Here is a 20,154-nt window from a genome sequence, read left to right as displayed (position 1 = left end):
AGTTTCATGTCATGAGCCAACCATCTGGACCGGCCCACATAAGTAAGAGGTCAGCAAAAGTTGTCCAAGCCCCCAGTGTTATGGTCGCTCCCTCAGAGTAGTGGCAATGACAGCATTGTAAAGATGAATCCTTCCAGTGAGGGCTGGGATCCCTCGCGCTTGCATATCTGGATGTTGATGAAGCAAATGTATCACTACATTTATCCAGTCCTCAAGAAAATTCTGATTTTTTTAAGACAGCCAGAGAACTTGGAGCAGTTTTTAATTTTCTTTCTCTTTCACTCTGTCCTTCCTCCTTTCATTCCTTCTAATTTGAAGTAGAGGTTTTCTGTCAAAACTTATGCAAGAATCGTTCTTTGCTGGCTTCCGTTTTATGGAGTATAATTTTGATTAAGATCATTTAGAAAACTGCCAATAAGCAAGTTGTGACCCTCTCAAAACTTCTGTTTTTAAGTGCCTGTGTTTCAGTTTCTTAGTATCTATCCACAGGATCCGGAATGAAACTTTTGACAGCAAAGTATCTTTTTAAGCACTCTGTTTCAGTCCGCCCGCTTCCCAAAGTCTCTCTCACTCCCTATCCCAAGAATCCATTTCTGGGGAAAAGCGGGAGCCTTCAAAGGACCTTCAGAGTGAGAACTTAAAGAGTGATTCCTCATAGAAGAAAAGGTAAACATTATTTTGGCTCTATCGAAACTCTCTTCGCTCACAACGGGAAGATGGGAGGCAGTGCACCTCAGAAAAGATGATCTCCCCTAATGGCATTACCATCCTCTGCAATAGAAAAGTAAGCCTTGACCGCGGGAAGCAGGATGATTGTTAGTGGTGCCAGCAAAGACGAGCAAAGTTGATGGCGAGCTCTGGGGCTCCCGGCCTAATACGGAGATGTGCTGCATCTGGGTTAAGGAAAGTAGCTACTCATCCAGTTGCTCCAGCCGCGTTGGCTTCTGTAGTTAAATGTGTGAACACTTGCTCTGAATCTTGGAGATCCCAAGGTGGTTTCAGCAGCAAAGTCTTTTATAATTAATTGCGTGTGTATTGCCATTCACTTGGGAGGCAGGTGATTACTTGGCTCAGTGTCACCCTAAGACATTACAGTATCAATAGCACTACTGATTTTAATTAAAACTTCAAAATGTATGCCTGCTGAAATATTCATTATTGCACCCTTGATTGTGTGTGAGAATTGATAGTCTTGTATGCTTATTTTTTTCATATAATAATACTAAGGACAATTAACAGGAGACAGACTTTGCAGAATATTTTTCTTTCTTCCTAAGACAATGGAATGTTTCCATACGTGCTCATGTGCGTGTATGCACATGTGATATTTTTGGTGGTACTCTTGATTAGACTTTTCCTTTAACTCTAAAAAAAAAAATGTTTATTGTCACAGCTAGTAGACAAAATGAGACAAATGGGAGAGAAGAGGTAAAAAGGCAGAATGATTAATCCTTTCATTGCCAGTTAACTGTATTCCAATCCTGGTTTAGTCAGAAGTCCTGTACTCTGTTGAACATACTGATCTTTTGTAGAACGCCACACCTAGATTTGCTTAATTAAGATATTTAAAGGAAATAGAGAGTGTGCTGGCATTGTGGAAGAATAGAGGAAAAACCATGTGGAACAGGAAGGGTATGGATGGGGCTCTTTTGGATGTGGAGACATTTGTAAGACAGTCTGTCATTTATGTACCAAATGTGTCAAGTACACACTTGCAAGGCGCAGTTAGAGACGATCCAGGCTAGTTCCTTCTTTTTTTTCAAGTTGCATTCATAATTACCCTTTGTGATAAGTATTGTCTGATACACTGGAAGTGAAGACACCTGCAATAAAGTAGATTATCGCATTACATTTAGCAGTATTTTTTTAATCCAAGGTGTTCCGGTCTTCCATATAAAATACAGAGAAAGGGGTGTGTGTGTGTGTTTATGGCATGTCGGCAGTCTGTGGCCGTGCTTTGCTTTCTGAGCATGGAAAATGAGGTTCTGAAACTTGGCGAGAAGCTGTCCTTAAATTACTGCTGCTATTCTTGAGGAATGTTGATTGCACCATGCTTTTCTTCCCCCAAAGCCCTCAATATATATGGTTATATTTTTATGGCTTTGAAGGTTTTGGTGACTCCATTAGGAACATTTCTAGTGAGGCTGAATCCTACTCAGGATATCACTTCCTTGCTGGGGGAAGAAAAAAAACCACAATGAAATTATTGCAATAAAAACAGTATGCTTCAGAAAAAGAACAATAAGTGGTTTTATTTCGATGGATATTCAGGGGCTTAAAGCAGCACAAACCGGAGCAGGTAGGCTGCAGTGTCACTGTAGATTTCTTTATAGGAGAGAAAATCTGGCCTTGATTACTTCAACTCTATGCTGACTCTGGAGACTGGTTTCAATTAAAACTTTCCCCCTAGCTGCAGAGACCGTTTTTTGTCTTCTTTATTAAAGTTGGTTTGGGGATGAAATTTTTGAAAGCAGGAGTCTTATCATTAAGAGTTTAGATTCAGTGTGTGGACAGAAAGAAAAATCCAGATATCCTTTGTAGGTTTCAAGTGAAAACCATGATGGCAGTATTTTTAGATAAGATAAGCAAATACCCAGAGCAGTGGGACCTAGTTAGAACATCAGAATAGGAGGTCTGACCCCATCTGTGATTTGTTTAATGACTTGAGGCAAATAGCATTCATCTTTTGACTTCAATCTCTTTCTGCGTTGGTGACCTTCTTCCCTGTCTTTCTGCTCTTTGCTTTCATCTCCTATGCCAAAATTTCCTTTCACAGAATGACTCCTTTTTGGTATGGCACTAGACTTTGAGAAATCCCTTGATCTTTTACTTTGCCTTTAACTTGAGCCATATTTAATTCCCAGGGCTGAAAAATTGCTCTTCATTCAGCTGTTTACCAATATGTCTTTGGATAGATTAGAATTTTCATTTTCAGAGGACTTCAAAGGAGGTGATAATTCCCTTCCTTCTCAGCTCGTTGCAATATTCAACAAACCTCAGTCTTCTTTCTTTTTGTTTTTGAGAATAATATTTATTTACATTTTAAGGTAACCTTTATATACAAAGACATGTATGGATCTTAAGTGTGCGATTTGATGAGTTTTGACAAATGCGTGCAACTCTGTAATTCATATTCCTAATCAGGATATAGAACATTTCCTCATCACTCCAGAATTGTTGTTTGCATGTCTTTTCAGTTAATTTTTGACCCAAGAAGAGCAACTTTTCCAACTTTTTTCACCATAGATTAATTCTTCCTGTTTAGAATTTCATATAAAAAAATGATACAGTATGATCTTTTGAGTCCAGCTTATTTTGCTCAGTGTGATATCTGTGTTATTCATCCATGTTGTTGTCTGAATCAGAAGTTTGTTCCTTTTTGTTGCCGAGTAATATTCCACTCTATGGATATAATTTGCTTATCCATTCTCCTATTGATATTTGGGTTGTTTCCAGTTTGGGGCTATTACATACAGAGCTGCTCTGAATATTCCTGTATAAGCCTTAGTTTTTAGTTTGTCTGCTTTCTTTTTTGCTTTTGGCCCATACTGTAAGGCAGTCTCTAAGGTGGCCCCCAAAGATCTCTACCTCTTGGTACTCAGGCCCTTAGTGTCAGCTACATGGATTGACTCAATTCTAAGGAATAGAACATAGCAGAGGTATTAGAACAGTAATACAAGTGGGAGTGTGGGATGCCACTTGTGAGATGGGCTGCTCTCTCTCACTCTCTCTGGGCCTGCTAATGCTGGAGAGAGCCAGTTTCATGTCATGAGCCAACCATCTGGACCGGCCCACATAAGTAAGTTTGGAAGATGATTTGCTCAGGCCTTGCCACCAGCCCCATGAATGCACTTAGAAGCTTATTCTTTCCCAGGTGAGCCCTGAGTTGATTGCAGCCCTGAGATGACACCTTGACTGCATCTCAAGACACTCAGAGCTGGAACCACCCAGCTAAGCTACTCTGGCATTCTCCACACTGAGAAAATGTAAGATGATAAACATTGGCTGTTGCCAGCCCCCAAGTTTGGGGTTATTTGTTTCATAGCAGTAAAGAGCTAGTCCAGTCCACTTCAGTGACCATGGTGTGGTTTTTACTGTTTTTTTAAGTTTTTACTTTGTTCCACTTTTATTGAGATATAATTGACCTATAGGTCTATATAAGTTGAAGGTGTCCTGCATAATAGCTTGACAGAAATATGTTGTAAAATGATTCCAGAATAGATTTAATTAACATCCATTTCCTCATATAGTTAAACTGAATTTTTTTTTTCCCTTGGGATGAGACCTTGTTGGATTTACTCTCTTACCAACTTTCAGAAATATTCTACAACCACGTTAACTGTAGTCATCATGTTGGGTGTTATATCCTCAGTACTTATTTATCTTATAATTGGAAGTTTGTACCTTTTGACTCTTCACATCCAATCTCGCCAATGCCTCTCCGTTACTCCCCGGGTAAGCACAAATCTGATTTCTTTTTCTATGAGTTTGGTGTTTGTTTTTTGTTGTTGTTGTTGTTGGTTCTTTTAGATTCCATGGTGTGTCTAAATCATTTGTTCTCTATTGATTCCTCAGTGGAGGATAGTTCACTAGGAGCTTTGTGTTTCTCACATCCACAGCTGGTAAGAGAAGATAGGGTAATCTTCTACAGAGAAAGCTTTATGTAGTCTCTTCATTCATTTTTGGAAAGTGGCTAAAGAACTTAGTTGTTTTCCTCAGGATGGAGTTTTACATATTCTTTTTTGTGAAGTAGCAGAAACTCATTCTAAAAATACTCAGTTAACGAGAAAGAACTGGAGAAAAACTGAAAATTCTCCATAAAATCTTCACCACCTCAATGCAATAATTGTTAAAATTGTGCTGTTCATTTCCCTAGATTTTTCCCCATAGAAATACAGGTACACATAAACATGTATACATATTCACAAATGTAATCATATTAGATATGCTCTTTTAAAATCTGCTCTTTGGGGCACCTGGGTGGCTCAGTCGTTAAGCATCTGCCTTCGGCTCAGGTCATGATCCTAGGTCCTGGGATCGAGCCCCACACCAGGCTCTCTGCTGGGCGGGAAGCCTGCCTCTCCCTCTCCCACTCCTCCTACTTGTGTTCCCTCTCTCGCTGTGTCTCTGTCAAATAAGTAAATAAAATCTTTAAAAAAAAAAAAAATCTCCTCTTCCCCTTCACAGAGCATTCTGATATTATTTCAGTGTCAAAAAACACAGATGAAGGGGAGCAGAATATGTGACCCCAAAATATGCAACTTTGGCATGTGGGTTATTTTGAGCTAAAGGCAATCAAGACTCAGCTGATGAAGAAAAACTTTTACCTCTTCCTTAACTCCCTGAAAGACTTTAGATAGGGGGCCTGGCTCAGAGACAGAGCTAGTACCAGGAATAACTTTTATCTGAATGACTTACCTGTATGGTGGGGCAAACATTTCATCTTTGTATGACCTTCCTCTCTTTTGAAGCCCCAGGCCCTTATCCTATTCCTTAGCATAGGATGGCATATGAGTCTCAACCATGCTCCTTATCTTTGGGTCTCAGATTCTTGTGGGGTTCCTCTTTGTATATAATGAAATTTGTTTTTCTCCTGTTTATCTGTTTTCTATTAGTTTACCAACCAAAGAACCTAGAAGGGCATAGGAAAAATTTTTCCTCCCCCAACACAGACCTACGTGATGATTTTAATAGTTTCATAGTGTTACTATATACCATAATTTATCCTATTCTGTGCCTTTGACCTGTTACATTCTCTACCTCCACTATTTTTTTGACAATTAAAAACAGCTGTGGATAATCATCCTTTGTTATTCATCTGTGTTCACTTATCCAATATTTCCTTAGCATAATTCATCAAGTGAATATTTCTAGAAGGGTATGCAGATTTAAAGGCCTTGGATAAATACTGTAAAATTGCCATTCAGGAAGGTGAGACTCACTAATAGAATATGAGGGTATTATCCCTCAATAAGTATGGTAGCACTGAGCAGTATCAAACTTGTTAATATTTGGCAATGTGATGAACGGACATACTGCCATTTTAACATGCATTTCTTTAATTGTAAGTAATACTGAAATATATTTTTTATGTTGTTCTTGACCATGTATTTCTTGAATTGTGCATATCTGTTAATTTTTGTCCTATGGCAGTAAAATTTTTTTCTGAGTTCTAAGTTTTCTGTCTCTCTCCATTTATAAATTTATGTATATATACACAAATACATTTTTTTTAAATTTTATTTATTTGACATAGAGACAGAGAGGGAACACAAGCAGGGGGTGTAGGAGAGGGAGAAGCAGGCTTCCAGGTGAGCAGGGAGCCCGATGCGGGGCTCGATCCCAGGACGCTGGGATCATGACCTGAGCTGAAGGCAGACGCTTAACCGTCTGAGCCACCCAGGCGCCCCCACAAATACATTTTTATATGTAATATATATTTATATTTACCTGTAGTGTGTCATATATAGTGCACATAATTCTTTTTCATTTTGTAGTTTGACCTTTAACTTTGATAATGGTGAGTTGTTTGGCTGTAAAGAACTTTTACATATTAAATAAGTTAAATTGATCATTTTCTAAACAGTTTATAGCTTTGGCATGATGCTTAGTAAGTCTTTTTTCTACTGTAAAAATATAAAATTACTCCATTTTTTCTGTTTTGAAGAGTTATTACTATGATTTCATTTTTTTACATTTACATTTTATATCTACATTTTACTTTTTCCATGTTTAAAATTTAATTTTTTATACTTAGTTTTTAATTGATCTGGAATTTATTTTTATATAAGGTGGGAGATGGAGATCCTATTTTATTTTTCCCCAAACTATTGACCAGTTATCCCAACATAATTAATTGAATAATCCTTTTTTTGGTTACCAACAATTTTAAGTGTACTATTATAATTTCCTAATTAATGTGCATTGTAAAGATGTATCTCCCCTCATATATCTCCCTGAAAAAAAAATTAAGAACTTTTACATGTTGATCAATAAATTTGTATTTTGAATTGTAAAAGTGTGTTTGTCCCTGCACTTGTATCTTTTCAGGCCCTACAGATTGGGAAAGCATATCCAAAACCTACCTGACAGTTTCTTAACACGACTAAAGTTGAATCCCAAGCCATATCCATATGTTGAATATTATTTCTTTATGTATAATAAAAGGCGTCATGACTACTACCATGAATGTGGTATAGGAGAGAAGGGGTGCATGCTAATTAGTTTTACATTAAAGTTAGAATTTAAGGGCGCCTGGGTGGCTCAGTTGGTTAAGCGACTGCCTTCAGCTCAGGTTATGATCCTGGAGTCCTGGGATCGAGTCCTGCATTGGGCTCCCTGCTCAGCGGGGGGTCTACTTCTCCCTCTGACTCTCTTCCCTCTCGTGTTCTCTGTCTCTCATTCTCTCTCTCAAATAAATAAATAAAAATCTTTAGAAAAAAAAAGAATTTAAAATGTTTACATTTCTTTTTCTTTAAATTCCTCTTTGAAGACATTTCAGTGAATTTAAATTTTATGTATAGGATACAAGTAAACCTCAACTTTCAAACATAGGATTTTTTTTTTTTTTAAATATTTTGTTTATTTGAGAGAGAGAATGAGATAGAGAGCATGAGAGGGGGGAGGGTCAGAGGGAGAAGCAGGCTCCCCGCCGAGCAGGGAGCCCGATGCGGGACTCGATCCCAGGACTCTGGGATCATGACCTGAGCCAAAGGCAGTCGCTTAACCAACTGAGCCACCCAGGTGCCCTCAAACATAGGACTTTTTAACCACCTACATTTTTTATATTAGATGTTGACCACCTCACCATATTTCGATAATTAAATTCATACTTAAATACGTGAGTCAAAGAACAAATGTTTCGAGCTATTGAATGAAGATTTGGCTCTCAAGGCAGCAGTTTGCATTGCACCATCTTTGTTGTTTTAAGCAGTAGTTTCAATATTACTCTTCATTGCATTTTTGTTACTTATATTTTAAAATGAGAAGAAAATTTGGGGCGCCTGGGTGGCTCAGTCGTTAAGCGTCTGCCTTCGGCTCGGGTCAAGATCCCGGGGTCCTGGGATCGAGCCCCACATCGGGCTCCCTGCTCAGCGGGAAGCCTGCTTCTCCCTCTCCCACTCCCCCTGCTTGTGTTCCCTCTCTCGCTGTGTCTCTCTCTGTCAAATAAATAAAATCTTAAAAAAAAAAATGAGAAGAAAATTTTAAAAAATGAAAAATGCTAATCATGTTGGTAAGATGCTTTGGTCTCATGAACTTGGTATAATTGAGGCAACACTGGAAATGTGCTGAAAATGGTGATTGTTCATCCCCAGTGCTTGCTCATGGATCTATGCCAGCGGGCTTTCTGAAGAAAAAGAAGACGACTAAAGAGTATATATAATATGTGAGAAGATTGTGTCCAAGAGACAAAATGTAATTAGTGCTTTTATAATATTTTTAGGTTTCTGGGAACAGAACATTCCTTAAACACAGGTTGTTAAATCCAACTGATATGTTCCAGTTCTCATTTTACTTGACCTCTTAGCATTAAACACTTCTTGAAACCATCTCTTCTCTTGGCTTCTGTTCTTGACATCTTCTTGGTCACTTCTCTTTCTCTTTGCACTTCATCCTCTTCTTAGATTTTAAACATCGAAGTTATTTAATCGAATCTGGGTCATTTCCTCTGCTCCTGCTATGCTCTCCCTTTATGATCTATTCTAAGCTTGTGGCTTCAAGTTTATTCTCAATATAGATCACTTAGAAATCTAAACTATAGCCCAGAAGCCCCCTCTGAAATACAAACCTTTATGTCTACCTAATTGCTTAACATTTTCTTGATGATGAAGGGGAGTGGAATATACCACCCCAAAACATGCCACTTTGGCGTGAGGATTCTTTTGAGATAAAGGCCACCAGAACACAGCAGATTCAGGAAAAGCTCTTGATCTCCCCCTCAACTGCCTAAATGTACATTGGAAGGGGGGCTGGTACCAGGAAAAGAGCTATTATCAGAGGTAATTTTTTACCTGAGAAACTTATCTGCATAAAAGGGCAACCTTTGTTTTCCCCACATCCACTCTGCCTTCTTGTGAATGGCCTTCTCCCCTTCATATCTCCAGGCCTCTGCCCCTTTCCTTAGCTCAGGATGTTATATAAGCCTCAATTACTTGGCTGCCTTTGGAGCCTCTGATCTTTGGGGTTCTTGTATGTATGAAATCACATTTCCTTTTCTCCTGTTAATAAGTCTTAGGACCTTTTGCTTGTTTGACCAGTCACAGGATCTAGAAGAGTAGAAGGAAAGCATCTCCTCCCCAACAATGATTCAAAGACACGGCACATACCTAATGTCCAACCAAACCCAAATTTCCAATCTTTCTTTCAATTCTGTTTTTATTTTAGGTCACCTTACTTCAGTTGTTCAAGTTAGAAACCCAGAGTCATATTTGTATCTCCCTCTCTGTCTCTCTCAGCTCCATATCTAATTCTTCACCGAGTCTTACTGGTTTTACTTTCCACATCTTTTGAGTTTGTCCACTTTTCTTCATCCCAGATAGCAATTTGTTTTTCTTCGATTTGTTTTTCACATTCTGACATTGTATTTTTTTTTCAGATATCAAATGTGATAGATCAGCTCTCTGCCCCAAATTCTTTGATAATTTCTTTATTCTTTTAGGGTAGAGGTAAAGGTTTTTGGTTTTTTTGTTTGTTTGTTTTTGCTTTTTTAAAACATTGCCTATAATCCCTGTGTGGTATGGTTTCTACATACCTCCCCGTCTCCTTTTTCACCTGTTTCTCCTTAGCAATCTAGCCATTTGATCCTTTTATCTGTCTTTTTTTTTTTTTTCCTTTGGTCCTTCTCTTAGGGAAGCTATCTCCAATGAATTCTTTTCTTTGTCTCTTTTCAAAGATACCTCTTACTGGGCTCACACCCATTGTGCTTTGCGCAGTGGCAGTATCGAAGCCAAGGAGGTTTATCCGAGGCGCGATTATTGCTAATTGAAACACCCATTGTTTCTCACAATTCCTGGATCTTGCCTCTTGCCATATATCACCACCTTCACCTCTTTTCACATACACAGGAATTTAAGTTGGCTTACCTCTTTACCTAATATTTCTAAGCTTCCATGCCTCCAGCCATTTTTAATACAGTTGTCAAGCATGCCAAAGGCCAAACTACTGGGGATGAAATGTCATTTGTTTTTGCCAAATTAAGGATCCTAGAGCTCCACACTGGATCCTTCTTAAAACGTAGGGCATGGTTGGAGAGAGATGGGATTATCATGAATAATTACAAGTGTGTGAAACACTTACTTGTAAAAGATGGGTGAGATAAGTGTGAGTTTAAATCCTAATGATGAGGGTCTTTTTAATAGGAAACGATAAGCATACAGGGGAGAATATTCTGTGGGGTTGATATTCCTGAAAATGAGGAAGGGGGTGATGTGTCAGATGTAGGTGGTATGACTGGCTTTTTCTTTGGAAAGAGGAAGTAAGGAGGTTGACAGTGTGCAGTTATGGTAGATTGCTACATTCAGTTTGGTTGATAACCTCAGTATTTAATATGAATTATCAGACAGGGTCATCTTTTAAGATTGAAAGGAAAGGCGGGGATCATAGGTTTGAGGAACATGGAGAGTTTGAAAAACTTTTGTTGGAAATGGGAGTTGAGCAGAGAAACATGAGAGGATTTCTGATAATTATGGAGGTTCCAACTGATGGTGCCATTGTGAATTTTTTGAGATAAAGCTTGCCACATTGTGTGACCTTTTTCAGCAGCACCCAGCTGACCTGGTCCAGGGTTGAAGAAGCAAATACTTGGTTTCATCCAGCTTGAGGGTTTATATAGATGGCTCTGATGAAAAGACAGATGGATAATGGAGTTTAGAGTATTTGCCTGTTTAAAAAATGCTAATTATGGATTCTCTTTTGGCCCGGAGGAAGATGGGGGAAAAAAAAAAAGGCGGGAGGGCTAATGATTGGGAGAAGGCACAAAGGTCAATGGCTTTGTGTTTCAAATGAGGGCCAAAGTATAACAAATAATAATTATTTCATTTCCCATCAGTGTTTGGAACTGTTTCCCACTGTTTATTTGAAATTTAAAAAATTGTTGTTGTGAATCTCTTACCAATATACTGTGATTTAGTTTCCCATCTGTGGAGAATGTTACAGGAAGTGATAAGCTAATTCACTAATGTTTCATCCAATCCTAGATGTGAAATTTGACGAAGCTCTAAAAAGAGTCTTCACGAAAATGTCTTTCCTTGCAGACTGGCGTCTCTTGCCTTTTCTTGCATTAGCAAAAATAAAGTAAATTAGTCAAGGGCTCCATAGCAAACAAATGGCACACTCAGAGGAAGATCATTTGAATCGAGAGGGTTTATTTAGGAAGGGGCTGTTTTTAACTAGTGGGTCTGGGTATAGTGGTAGAACTAGAAGGGAAATTGCACAGCTGAGGTTTTACCATTCCTCAGTATGAAAGGACAAGGGGAGAATGGACTCGGTCCACAAGGATGGCCGGTCCCGTAGTGCTGGCAGCCGTAGGAAGTGCAGTGACCTTTGGTCAGGTGATATGCCCAGGCCACACTGACCTTGGGGGTATAGAATATGAATACCCTGCCCTCACTCTTCTCTTTCCTTTGAATCTTGTCAGGTGGTGCCCATTTGGCTGAGCTCAATTGAAAGAGAATCCTGTTGATGTGGTACATACAGATGATCTCTTTGAGGCTCAGACAGGGTGGAGAAGGGTGGAGCTCGACTCTGAAAGGCCAACTCGAAGACAACTGATACATTGAGAAAGGGAATTAATATTTTAGTTCTTTTCTAACTCAGATGCTATTTTAATCTCTTGGTATGCTTAAAGGGAGGACGTATGTGATCTTCCATCCCCTAGTGTCTTCTGTCATGGGTTCAAAGCTTGCTATCTATGTGGCAGATACTGTGTCAGGGACTGGGTATATAAAGATAGAGAAGACATGATTCCTGCCTTTGAGATGCAATATGTAGTGGTAGAGATAGATAGGAGGATTGTATAGATAATACTCTTAAGCTTGTTATTTATTATGTTTACTATTTGATAACTAAAGTCCTATGGTAGCCTGGAGAATGGAGGGTGTAAACTTTTACCTGTGTATGTTTTATATATGTCTAATGTATATGTATCTGTGTGTGATGGTTGCTTGAGGGGAAGGAATGGGAATTCCATCAGTCATACTTATTACCACCTGACTACTGTAATTAAAACATCACTTTCCTTATATCCTTCTCTTTTCTTGAGAACCTGTAATGGCTCCCTTTTAGAGGACCTCCCAGAAGCTTTCTCCTGCTTTTCAAAGGTTTCCATCCTTTGATCTTACCCTGCCTTTCCAGTTGCATTTTCTAGAACCCTCCATCTGAGATCAGCAGGTCTCTCTACCTCTCCTTGCATTTTGCAGTAATTTCTGTGATGATTGCGTACTGCCAACCTCTCGGGCCCCAGACTTCAGTACTTTTAAAACTGATGGCTGCTTGTCATTCAAAATGGTGCTCAAAATGGTGCTCAAAGGGTACCTTTTTGAATTAAGTCTTTCCCAGTATTTTAATTCATAATCAACTCTTCCTTTGCTCAATTCTGTTGGCTCTTAGAGCCAGTTATACAGTGAAATTAATTGATTCTTTAGATGTCTGGCATATGCTAATTTTGTCTCCACAGGTATACTGTGGGCATGTCTTTCACTTCCTCTGTATCTCCTTCAGCCCTAGGAAAGTTGAGTTTTAGTAAATACAGTTGACCCTTGAACACAGGTTTGAAATGTCTCGGTCTACTCATACATGAGATTTTTTCAGTAAATCCAGTGCAGTACTGTAAATGTATTTTCTCTTCCTTATGATTTTCTTAACATTTTCTTTTCTCTAGCTTACTTTATTATAAGAATACAGTATATATATGTGTATATATATATATATATAAACTTACAGAATATGTGTTAACTCACTGATTATGTGATCAGTAAGGCTTCCAAAGAACAGTAAGCTATTAGTTAAGTTTTTGAGGAGTCAGAAGTTACACATAGGGGTGCCTGAATGGCTCAGTCGGTTAAGCATCTGTCTTCGGCTCAGGTCACGATCCCAGGGTCCTAGGATCGAGCCCCGCGTCGGGCTCCCTGCTCAGCGGGGAGTCTGCTTCTCCCTCTGCCCCTCCCTCTTTTCAGCTGTGCAAGGGGTTGGTGCCCCTAACCCCCACATTGTTCAGGGTTTAACTGTACTTGGTTGAGAGTCTCCTGGAAAAGTACCAGGACAAGTATGTCACAGCTTTTGGAAAAATAAAGGAGATGCTCTACTAATTGAGGGACTCACTGTATATGAAAGAAAAAGCATTATATTTGTTTGAATTACTTGTTCATGCTGTTTTATTGACATTGATCTGATGTGGAGGTTAGATCTGAACAGATACTAAATTATGACTTTTAGTCATAGTCTGTGTAAATATAGCTGACCTCCAATTTTTTTTTTTTTTAAGATTTTATTCATTTATTTGACAGAGAGAGAGAATGGGAGAGAGCATGAGCCAGGGGGAGAGGCAGATGAGAGGGAGAAGCAGACTCTTTGCTGAGCAGGGAGCCCGACATGGGGCTTGATCCAGGAAGCCTGTGATCATGACCTGAGCGGAATGCAGCCGCTTAACGACTGAGCCACCCAGGTGCCCCTGACCTCCAATTTTTAGTGTAAATGTATTACCAGTGTAGAGTATCAACCGTCCAAATTTATAATCAACCCACACTTCTTTTTGCTAGTGTTGTTGAGCTGTATATAAAGTCTTTGCCAGTTTCTTCTCTGTTAATTACTCTTCTGAATCTGTGTGTATAGAGTGTTCCATCTCAGGCTCCATTAAAAGCATTAGTATGCGGGACACCTGGGTGGCTCAGTCCGTTAAGCGTCTGCCTTCGGCTCAGGTCATGATCCCAGGGTCCTGGGATTGAGCCCCACATCGGGCTCCCTGCTCCGTGGGAAGCCTGGTTCTCCCTCTCCCACTCCCCCTGCTTGTGTTCCCACTCTCGCTGTCTCTCTCTCTCTCTCTCTGTCAAATAAATAAATAAATAAATCTTTAAAAAAAAAAACCAAAAACATTAGTATGACTACTTCCTCAGGCCTGCTTTGCTCTTTCCTGATCTCCTATGGCAGACTTGAGGCCTAATCTATGTTCAGGTTGCTTCTGTCCTACATATACTTTCTTTTGGGTGTTCCAGTTAATTATTTCTATAGTTTTCTTTTCAGCCTAATTAGAACTAAAATTCCAAAGTAGAGAGCTGTTTAAATAAAATATGAGCCATCCATAGGATTTAATAATGTATATTAGAATATGTAATCAATGTTTGTGATATGCTAAGAGAAAAATCAGATGATAAGGTAGTGTGTACAATATTGTCTCAATTCTATAAAAACATGGTAAAATACATGTTTCCATAAAAAGATAAAAATAATATTTACCAAAATATAATTAGTAGGTAATAAGTGCAATTAGCAGACATTAATGCTTTTTAGCATTAATATTTCTGGCTCTCTGCTCTCTGGGTAGATGATAGGATTGCTCTTCCCCTTTCTTTGACAGTAAGTGTGGCCATGTGACTTGCTTAGGCCTATGAAATGGGAGTGGAAAATCCATGTATCACTTCCAAGTTGTAGTTGATGAGACAGTGCGAGATCTGCGTTTCCCTCCCACTGCTGCTGTAGTTGTAGAAGAGCTTGTTCAAATGATGCCTCCATCTGCCAAGTTTCTGAGTGACCAGTAAGTGAGCAAGAATCTTCTGTTAGGCTAAACTACAGAGATTTTGGAGGTTGTTACTATAAGTGCAATCTAGCCCATCCTGAGTAGTTCGGTATTTATGTTATAATTTTTGAAGGATGCAGGTGAGCAAGAATGACAAAAGGAAAACCATCTGTGAAGCCACGTTGTAGGTGTGCGATGCTTTTTTCCTGCACTTGTGTTTTTGCACAAGCTATGCCAACTTAACCTGATTTTTTTAATACCCAAAATAATCGTGATTTCTGCACATCACAATAAAAATGACCGAAGTCTTGTGGAGAAGCACATTCCTTTGTTTTTGCCACACTAGTCCCTTACCAATGTCAAAGCATCGTGAGGGATACTGCTACTGAGGGTAGACTCTAGGCTAAAGAAAAGAGTAAGTGATTTGAGGCATCCTGAGCCTCTCCTTTGCTTCCATTATATGTATCTACTTGAGGCTATCCTTGAAAAAGCTATCATGTCCTCTTGAGGAAGGATGAAGTACATTCAGTGCTCTGCCCACTTAAGAACCCTCCATACCGGTCTTAATTATGTTCTTAATTATTTCTCTTTGCCTCAGAATGATATTCACTTATGAAGTATTTCATGATAAATTGAAAGGTTAAAAAAGACACTTGCGTCGTTCTCTTTTTGTGTGCACGTGCACTACATTAACGGAGGAAATGATAAAATTTGTGAGGCTTTGAAACAATCATTTGTGAATATTAACTTAGCTCGATTGAACAGTGAACTTCAGAAGATCAGTAAGGATTTATTCAAAGACATGTAGGAGGCACATAGTTTACAGAAACCATTCTATGTTATAAACTCTTAGTTGGAAAGAACATGGAGAGGATTTTAGTGTTGATTGCATCAATATTTTCTTTTATTTTGTTTTTCTCTCACTGGCTCCCCAGCCTGTCTCCACTCACACATTATGATACATCAGCTCATGCACCCAGTACCCTAAGACTAATGTCAGCTGTAAAAGTGTGGCGTGGCATTTCACAAAAATTGCAAAACACGTATTATGCAAATGCTTCTTAGCGTCTCGAACATTAGAAGAAGGAAGGATAGTATCTTTCTTTATAAATTCATTTTCTACTGTCAGAGCCAAGACTCATGTGACCTTGCAGCTCACAATTAGGATTGCAAAAGAACTAGTTTTGACAGTCAGCCAACGCAGTAAAAGAAAAGAAAGAGCACTTCTCCGATTCAAAAGCTGGCTGCTAGACGGGGGCATGCGAGGAGGAGGTGGCTCTTCCTTTGCAAGCACAACACATCATTACGGAATGACACCTTTCAGGACTTAAATTTTAAAACCTAGAAAAAATAATAAGGTGAAGTTGCCAAACAAAGATTGGGCTTTCATGCAAATGTCTTTGGTAATTAAGGGGAGGGTGCTAAATGTGCACTATTCCTTCTAAGCAGAATTGTTTCTAAATGCAGGGGTATGTTCACACTGTAGTCTGTGAGGCAACAGCTGTTCTTAAGAGGCCGCTGTCAGTGTTGATAAGTTACTTTTAAAACTAAATCTGTTTGCTGAGCTCATGTTGTTTGGAAAACTATAAAGAACAAAATCTTTAATGCATTTTTTTCCTTTGAAAAAAAGGGAAAAATCCTATCAATTGCAAGCAAAAGCAGTTTTCTGAAAGCCCACAACCTAGCGAGATCCTGGGGTAAGCTCATTTATATGAGGGAGGGAGGAAAACACAAAGCAGATTGGAATTCTGAGTTCTCGTCTGTGGGTAACAATTTACACTCTGAAAATGCACTGATTGCATTCTTTTAGCCCTTGTTTGCAGTGACTGAGTGTAGGGCTGAGAGCTATTTTGAATTGCTGCCCTTTTGTTTGTTTTTTTGGACACGGTCTCCACTGTGAGTCTACTTGTTGTGAGTGATATACTGGCCAAACTAGCCTTGGACATCATTGGTCTGTTTATTTCATGTGGTACTTCAGGCATTGTTTAGCTACCAGGGTAGAACAAAGCATGTCATCTAGTGTCTGATGGGGCTATACAACTCTGGCCTTAGGGAAAAAATGAGAGAAATTAGTTTCTCTCTTCAGTGTGGTATCCCTTTCTTTGTCTTACTCAGTTTCATAATTGTTTCATCTTATTCAAGAGCCCAAACCAAACCCAGGAGACCCAGTCCATCATATTCTGCATTCTTCCCATTTCTGTCTTTTTTACAAACTAACCAATTTTCTGTCTCATAAGCTTGGAGACCTTTGACAGGTATCAAATCAAAGTGTTGGAACGTGTGTTTTTAAGCTTTTCTAGTTCAACTTCTGTGAAATAAAAAATTCTCTGCCCGATATCTAGCAATGGAGTCTCTGCTCAAATATTACATGTGGGGGCAGTTTCAGTTGTTAGAAAAATTTCTATTAGGCAAAAGTAGTTTCTCCTATACATTTTTACACACTAGTTAACAGTTTTGCCCTCTGGGCGAACAGGGGAGTCCCACTTGGTTGCATAATTAAGGAATGTGAACACAGATTTTAACACAGGATATCAAGAACTCCACCAGAATTGAGCATTGGAGAGTTAGAGCTTTTTTCGGAAGAAGTGATTGAGGATGTCCAGCTTGGAGATTGTAAGGATTCAGGGAGACATGGTCAATTTTGCATACACGTGTGTCACATGCTTGATTGGCTGTCAAGTGGATGAGTGATTAAGCCTGCTGAATACAGCCCCAAAAGGCAGGATCAGAACCAGTGGTTGGAATTAGAGGTAGGCAGATTCTGGATTAATCAAATGATGAACATGGCCTGTTGTACATTAGGAGAACATTTAAGATTAGACCGTTTGATTTGATGACCTTTAAGGTGCTATGGAATTCTTGTAAGTCTGATCTCCAACAGGAATGTAAAAGAAATAATCATATGTTTAGAAGATATATAATACTGTGTACTTGTTGGAATATGAGGGCTATCAAAGTGGGAGCGTAACAGAGAACTGCTAGATGAGGCTGAAAGGAGAAAGAAGCAAAGTAATTTGACAAATTTGGGATAGGTGATCTGGGTCATGAAAGGTTATGGAACAATAGTTTTGTAAAAATCAATTTTATTGTGGTATAATTTACAGAAGGTAAATTAATGTTGCTTACATTTTGATGAGTTTTGGCAGATTATGCACTTAGGTTGCCATGACCACAATGACGGTATAGGAAATTTCCCACCTGCCTCCAAAAGCGCCTTTGTGTTCTTTCCAATTCAAATCCCACCCACTTGAGCCCTTATCTAGCTTCTTTTAGCCAGCATTTTGTTTTTGAGCTTTGCACATATCACTATGTATATCAATATCGATTCCTTTTTTTTTTTTAGATTTATTTATTTATTTTTGCGAGAGAGCACACACAAGTGTGTGCGTGAGCACACAAGTGGGGTTGGGAGGCAGAGGGAGAAACAGACTCCCCACTGAGCAGGGAGCTCGATGTGGGACTCAATCCCAGGACCCTGGGATCATGACCTGATCCGAAGGCAGACACTTAACTGACTGTGGTCCCCAGGCACCCTAATAGTAGATTCTTTTATATAGAGAGAGAAACAAACCAAGAAACAGACTCTTAACTCTAGAGAACAAACTGATGGTTACCAGAGGCGGTAGGGGTTGGGGGAAATAGGTGATGGGGGATAAGGAGTGCACCTGTCGTCATGAGCACCTGGTGATATATGGAACTGTTGAATCACTATATTAAAAAATAGTGATAATTAAAAAAAGAACTTTCTATCTGTGGATAAAAATTTCACTGTCATTAAAGAATTTTACCTCTTCCCTTCCCCCCGCAAATAGTTTATTCTTTTTTAATGCCGAGAAGCATGCTGTGGTATGTATATGCTACAATTTGTTTATCCATTCATCATTTGTTGGACATGCAGGTTGTTTCCAGGTTTTGGCTATTATGAGTAAAGCTGCCATGAACATTCAAATTGTCCAAGTCTTTTTGTGGACATACGTTTTCATTTCTCTAGGATAAATACCTAGAAGTGGAATTTCTGGGTCTGAGAGAAAGGTATGTTAACTTTACAAGAAAATACCAAACTATTCTTCCAAAGGGGTTGTACCATACCCAGCAGTAGTGTCCAAGAGTTTCAGTTCATCCCCATCTTTGTCAAAACTTGGGATGATCAGTTTTCTTAATTTCAACCATTCTAGTGGGTGTAAAGTAGTGCACATTGTGGTTTTAGTTTGCATTTCTCTAGTGAAGAATGATGTACACCTTCTTTCTGCTTATTAGCCATCTGTATATCTTCTTTCATGAAGTTAGACCAGTCTTTCTGTAAGGTAATTGGCGCAGAGCAGGGTATAGCCATGATATGGCACCTTTATTAGCTAGAGCAGGGTTAGTAGGCTTTTTCTCTGAGGGGCCAGATACTACATATCCCCAGCTTTGAGATCCCTACAGTCTCTGTGGCACCCATCCAACTCTGCCCATGAAGCGTGAAAGCAGCCATGTTCAGTACACCCCCATGTTCTGGTAAAAGCAAAAGCCAGGTGGTGGTCAGATTTCCCTGACCCCGGACCTACAGAAATGGTATTTAAATCCACTTTGCAGAAAGTGGACCCTCTGTCTGTCACATCCTTTGCATAAGTTAGAGACAGCCCTTGAGGGGAACTGCCACTCTGGACTTAGTTCTGCCGAAAAAGTGTGAATTGGTCAGAGCTAAGGAAGAGCGGACTGGACATCCCCAGGACGGCCTTTATATATCATGAGTAGTTTTTTGAAAGCGTTAGATATTAGAAATTGAACACTTAGGAGAAGCAGAGAGAATTAGCAGCATCACCACTAACTCCTAGGAGAGCAGTCCAGAGGGATGTGAAGAGCTTTGCCTTTTCATCACTCCGGTGCCAGTTTGTACTATAGCAAAAGGAGATTTTTGCTCAAGCATTCAGGTCATATGCTTTAGAACTTTGTCTTACAAGTATTAAGTTGTTATTACCCTCTTGGCGATTCATTTATAGCATCTATTACAAACTGCAAATCTTGCTAATGGTGAGTTTGGGTCTGAAATATTCATCGCAAGAAGAATCCAGTTAGGTCTAAATCAGGGTTGGGTAGACGAGGAGACATTTTTCTCTCCATAGGAAGCAGATCGGTTTGAGTTTCCTTCTCCTTCAGGAGGTAGACCGTATTTTACCTAGTTGACTCTTAAGAGGCTTTTCTCTCAGCCATTTATGAGGTTCACCTTTATCTGAACAAATACAAAATTAAGGTAGAGAAGCCAATAATGTAAAGGTAATGTATAGTCATATAAACAGATTTTTATGATAAGCCTAAATGATTCCCCACAAGATGGAAGCCAACCGTTTTTATCTACTTAGACATGTCAATATCCAGAAATTTTTCCACTGGACACAAGCCTGCCTATTTGGCTGCTTTTCCCTCCTGCCTGCCATGCTCACCAT

General features: G+C 39.2%; 1 pseudogene; it reads left to right on the top strand.

The window, feature by feature from the left end:
* The first annotated feature begins 9,920 nt into the window (after positions 1-9,920).
* Positions 9,921-10,029, top strand: LOC123323436 (annotated as a pseudogene).
* Positions 10,030-20,154: the final 10,125 nt, after the last annotated feature.

This window comes from Neomonachus schauinslandi, chromosome X (assembly GCF_002201575.2).
Source record: "Neomonachus schauinslandi chromosome X, ASM220157v2, whole genome shotgun sequence".
Taxonomy (NCBI): domain Eukaryota; kingdom Metazoa; phylum Chordata; class Mammalia; order Carnivora; family Phocidae; genus Neomonachus; species Neomonachus schauinslandi.
The sequence above is the reverse complement of the archived record's forward strand: the minus strand, read 5'-3'. Positions and strand labels throughout refer to the sequence as shown.